Raw genomic sequence first — 5,967 nt, 5'->3', positions numbered from 1 at the left:
ACGGCAAACAGCCTAACCCCCACTCTTACACTCGCCCAAGCCAACGCATGTACCAGAGCTCAGCAGGCTCTGCTCACACTTACTGGCCTGAGCCAAACCCCGACCAACAACATTGGACCACTTTATGGAACAAAAAGCCTTCACTATATCATCCTGGAATATCCAAGGTCTGAGGTCATCTGCCTTTGCCTAAAGAGCAGAACCCGGACTTCACCAAAGAAATCGTAATGCAGACATGTCATCCTGCAAGAAACATGGTATAGAGGAGACGGACCCACTGGTTGCCCTCTAGGTTACAGAGAGCCTGGTAGTCCCATCCACCAAACTACCAGGTGTGAAACAGGAAGGGACTCAGGGGAATGCTAATTTGGTATAGAGCAGACCTAACTCACTCCATTAAATTAATCAAAACAGGAACATTTTACATTGGCTAGAAATTCAAAGAGAATTATCTTACAGCACATAAACTATTGTAGCATAGATACTGGAGGCTGAGACAAGGGGGATCGTTGGACACTGTGGCCCTGTCCCCACAGCACATAAACTATTGCAGCATAGATKCTGGGGGCTGAGACAAGGGGGATCGTTGGACCCTGTGGCTCTGTCTCCTTCCACCCGCAATAACATCTGCTAAACACAACATTTGATTTGATATGATAATGATCTACTAATCTGTTGATGATTTAACGTTTATATTTTTTACATTCCAAACATAGACACGTGCCATTTTCACATCATGTTAATGTTGGAGTGGTGCTGGAGATGATGAATATGAAGTTTGAAATATTGTGACATTTCCCTTTAAACGTAAAGTGTTACCTATTTAGGTAATTAACTATAGGTGGGGAATACGCACTGTAGAAAATATCATGTTGTACATCCGGTAATGTGGCCACTGTTATTAAGCATGTACTGTATGTGATGACTATATCTATCTATATGTTATATATCTGTATATACTGTATATTATATATTATATCCAATGCCACTGTCACGCCCTGACCTTAGAGATCCTTATTATTTTCCATGTTTGGTTAGGTCAGGGTGTGACTCGGTTGGGAAAGTCTATGTTTTCTATTTCTTTGTTTTTGGCCGCGTGTGGTTCCCAATCAGAGGCAGCTGTCTATCGTTGTCTCTGATTGGGGATCATATATAAGTTGTCATTTTCCTTTTGGGGTTTGTGGGATCTTGTTTTCTGTTTAGTGTCTGTGCATGACAGAACTGTTTGCTTTCGTTTTGTTGTCTTGTTTATTTTGTTTTGGTGTCGGCAATAAATATACGATGTACGCCTACCAACGCTGCACCTTGGTCCGGTCATTCTACACACGAGAGCCGTTACAGTCACGGTATTCCCATGCGATTAATTAAGATGCATGTATAAGTACAACTTAAAGTGGGGGTTTTCACACTCCTTAGAAATGATTTGATTTTTATCCAAAAACATAATTAGTTGACCTGATATTTTCTACAAAGTATTGCTGGAGCTGACCAAAGCAGATTCTTCTTATTATTTATATATATATATATATATATTTTTTTACATATGTATGTGTTTAGTATGCAACAGTCCACCCTATTAGTTCCAAGAGTATGCATCATAAGATAATACCAGACCCTCTTTGACGAGTCTCCAAGGACTGAAGAAAGTATTATGCAGATCCAGAGAGGAGAAGCGTTCATGTTCCTGGAAGCTCTTGTTGAGTCTCTTGAGAACGGAGGGAAAAGTGGCATGGCCAACATTGGAGGCCGAGGGCTCTGTAGTTGGATCATAGGGACCAATGTAATGATCAAAAGCCTTTCAATGATTCTGGGAACAAAATCCCTGCTGGTTATAATCTGGGGGTAAATGCAGAAAAAGCTAAAGGAGACCTTTAGTTACATTTAAATAAAAACATTTATTTTGTTGTTGTTGCAATCTACATGTTTCAATGTCGACGCCATAAAAATGTGTATTTCCAGTAGTCTGGTGGAACAGGTTAACCTCAGGGTTCATATGATCAGATGATAATGGCCCTGCCAGATATCCTTAGCAAGTTTATCTAGGATAGGGTGTATATATATATATATATATTCAACAGAAAAATATTCCACTGAGATAGTATTTTGCGATATCCTGAATTTTGGAGATTGGATATGATTGTTAATTTGTTCCCCTGTGGTTCACCTCAAATTGTATCTGGCCTCATCACTATTTATAAAGCGCTTGGCACACCACCAGAATCTCAACACATATCACACACAGAGACAGTGGAGGGCACATTGCAGTACTGTGTGTGCAGCCTTGCTCTCTTAACATTTGACGAGACAGACACTTCTAATCATCTATAGAAAAATCAACTCTTCAAAAGACTTTGTTTAAACAACTGTACTCTGGTTGGTGTACTCATTTAGCCTCTCTCCAATCATCTTCTCTCTAATACATTTAAATGTAAGAATGGCTGGGCAACGCTTGGCCTTATAGATCCTTCTTTAACCACTGTAATGCTGCTTTGTTCCAGCTGGGATATCTGAAAGTATTTAATAGTCTACCTGGAAGCCTTTAATCTATATACTTTCCTGTCCCTGTGGTCAGAGGGATTCCTAAGCAGTAAAGCACACACCATGAGGGTTATAATGTTATCCTCACATCTCGACAGGGGAAATGGTGTTTCATTGATTATGTTAGTCACTCTCACGCAAATATCATATTAAAAACGGCAAACATTTCTCTCCACCCTATGAAAAAATGTCCTCTGAAAAGTACTCTGAAAAACACTCTGAAAAGTACTCTGAAAAGCACTCTGAAAAGTACTCTCAAAAGCACTCTGAAAAGCACTCTGAAAAGTACTCTGAAAAGTACTCTGAAAAGCACTCTGAAAAGCACTCTGAAAAGTACTCTGAAAAGTACTCTGAAAAGCAATCTGAAAAGTACTCTGAAAANACTCTGAAAAGCACTCTGAAAAGCACTCTGAAAAGTACTCTGAAAAGTACTCTGAAAAGCAATCTGAAAAGTACTCTGAAAAACACTCTGAAAAGCAATCTGAAAATCAATCTGAAAAGCACTCTGAAAAGTACTCTGAAAAGCACTCTGAAAAGCAATCTGAAAAGTACTCTGAAAAGCACTCTGAAAAGTACTCTGAAAAGTACTCTGAAAAGCAATCTGAAAAGTACTCTGAAAAACACTCTGAAAAGCACTCTGAAAAGTACTCTGAAAAACACTCTGAAAAGCACTCTGAAAAGTACTCTGAAAAGCAATCTGAAAAGTACTCTGAAAAGTACTCTGAAACGTACTCTGAAAAGTACTCTGAAAAGTACTCTGAAAAGCACCCTGAAAAGCAATCTGAAAAGTACTCTGAAAAGTACTCTGAAACGTACTCTGAAAAGTACTCTGAAAAGTACTCTGAAAAGCACCCTGAAAAGTACTCTGAAAAGCACTCTGAAACGCACTCTGAAAAGTACTCTGAGAAGCTATCCAATTACAGTAAGGAGAGTATTTGTTAATTTGTTATTTCCACCCCTGATTTTAATACTCCTACTGTTTTGGTATGATATGGATGGTTTCTTAAATTCCATTGTGTACACTAGGACTTTCCATTATGTACAGTAGGACTTTCCATGATGTACAGTAGGACTTTCCATTATGTACAGTAGGTCTTGCTTGGTTAGGACTTTCCATTATGTACAGTAGGTCTTGCTTGGTGTACAGCGCCAATGATCTTGTGGGCCTGTTGATATACAGTTGCAAGAAACAGTATGTGAACCCGTTGGAATTACCTGGATTTCTGCATAAATTGGTCATAAAATTTGATCTTATCTTCATCTAAGTCACAACAATAGACAAACACAGTCTGCTTAAACTAATAACACACAAACAATTATACGTTTTCAGGTCTTTATTGAACACACCGTGTAAACATTCACAGTGCAGGGTGGAAAAAGTATGTGAGCCCTTGGATTTAATAACTGGTTGACCCTCCTTTGGCAGCAATAACCTCAACCAAACGTTTTCTGTAGTTGTGGATCAGACCTGCACAACGGTCAGGAGGAATTTTGGACCATTCCTGTTTACAAAACTGTTTCAGTTCAGCAATATTCTTGGGATGTCTGGTGTGAACTGCTCTCGGGGTCATGCCACAGCATCTCAATCAGGTTGAGGTCAGGACTCTGACTGGGCCACTCCAGAAGGCGTACTTTCTTCTGTTGAAGCCATTCTGTTGTTGATTTACTTCTGTGTTTTGGGTCGTTGTCCTGTTGCATCACACAACTTCTGTTGTGCTTCAATTGGCGGTTAGATAGCCTAACATTCTCCTGCAAAATGTCTTGATAAACTTGGGAATTCATTTTTCCCGTCGATGATAGCAAGCTGTCAAGGCCTTGAGGCAGCAAAGCAGCCCCAAACCATGATGCTCCCTCCACCATACTTTACAGTTGGGATGAGGTTCTGATGTTGGTGTGCTGTGCCTTTTTTTCTCCACACATAGTGTTGTGTTTTCCTTCCAAACAACACGACTTTAGTTTAATCTGTCCACAGAATATTTTGCCAGTAGCGCTGTGGAACATCCAGGTGCACTTTTGCAAACTTCAGACGTGCAGCAATGTTTTTTTTGGARAGCAGTGGCTTCTTCCGTGGTGTCCTCCCATGAACACCATTCTTGTTTAGTGTTTTACGTATCGTAGACTCGTCAACAGAGATGTTAGCATGTTCCAGAGATTTCTGTAAGTCTTTAGCTGACACTCTAGGATTCTTCTTAACCTCATTGAGCATTCTGCACTGTGCTCAATGAGCAACAGTGGTGAACTTTCTCCATTTATAGACAATTTGTCTTACCGTGGACTGATAAACAMCAAGGCTTTTAGAGATACTTTCGTAACCTTTTCCAGCTTTATGCAAGTGAATAATTCTTAATCTTAGGTCTTCTGAGATCTCTTTWGTTCYWGGCATGGTTCACATCAGGCAATGCTTCTTGTGATTACCAAACTCAAATTTTGTGAGTTTTTTTATAGGGCAAGGCAGCTCTAACCAACAWCTCCAATCTCGTCTCATTGATTGGACTCCAGGTCAGCTGGAGCCTAGGGGTTCACATACTTTTTCCAACCGACACTGTGAATGTTTAAATTATGTATTCAATATCAACAAGAAAAATACAATGATATGTGTGTTATTAGCTTTAAGCACACGATGTTTGTCTATTGTTCTGACTTAGATGAAGATCAGATCAAATTTGATGACCAATTTATGCAGAAATCCAGGTCATTCCAAAGGGCTCACATACTGTTTCATGCCACTGTATGATTTCTGAGCTCCAGTGTAGGTTGAGGCTCTTCAAGGCCTCTGCGATTCTATTGTGTTCCCTCGTCCACAGCGCGTGTAAAGCCGCCCAGGGCAGACCCTCCTTTACCCTGCTGTCCCCAGCCAGGAAACTATCCACCCTTTCCCTCTGGGGATCCCCTGGATCTTGGAAGCATGGAGACGGGGTGTTGGAGACAAAAGGCAGTTGAGGGTCTACTGCTGCGGTCAGGAAATCTGCTGCTGACAYCCAGCCGACCATCAGAGCTCCTTAGATCTCGAAGGGCACTCTGTAAATATGGGGTCATATACAGTACAGTGGTTGCTCTTCCAGGAAATACGTGATTGAGTTAATTTGTTGACGCTGTAGCACCCGGGTGTGCGGGATCAGCTAACTTACTGCATTTCAGCACGTTTTGCTTGTGCTTTGAGGAGTGAACGATATGTCATTGTCTCTATGTGTGCTGTGTGTTTGATCATTCTAATCTTGTCCTCCTACAGGATAATGAATGAATCGATAGCTTGAATCACACTGCAAGAATGGTCATAGACCCCCCCATCCCCTTATCGAAACTGAGGTAATCGATTTCAAGAATGGTCATAGCCCCCCCCCCCCCCCCACCCCTTATCGAAACTGAGGTAATCGATTTCAATGAATGGTCATAGCCCCCCCCCCCTCCCCCCATCCCCTTATCGAAACT

General features: G+C 41.0%; 1 pseudogene; it reads right to left on the bottom strand.

Moving 5' to 3' along the window:
- The window catches only part of LOC112073469 (uncharacterized), a 55,786-nt pseudogene extending 49,960 nt beyond the window's left edge, over positions 1-5,826 (bottom strand).
- Between the last annotated feature and the right edge of the window lie 141 nt (positions 5,827-5,967).

The sequence above is a fragment of the Salvelinus sp. IW2-2015 genome, unplaced genomic scaffold (genome assembly GCF_002910315.2).
Source record: "Salvelinus sp. IW2-2015 unplaced genomic scaffold, ASM291031v2 Un_scaffold2272, whole genome shotgun sequence".
NCBI lineage: Eukaryota > Metazoa > Chordata > Actinopteri > Salmoniformes > Salmonidae > Salvelinus > Salvelinus sp. IW2-2015.
The sequence above is the reverse complement of the archived record's forward strand: the minus strand, read 5'-3'. Positions and strand labels throughout refer to the sequence as shown.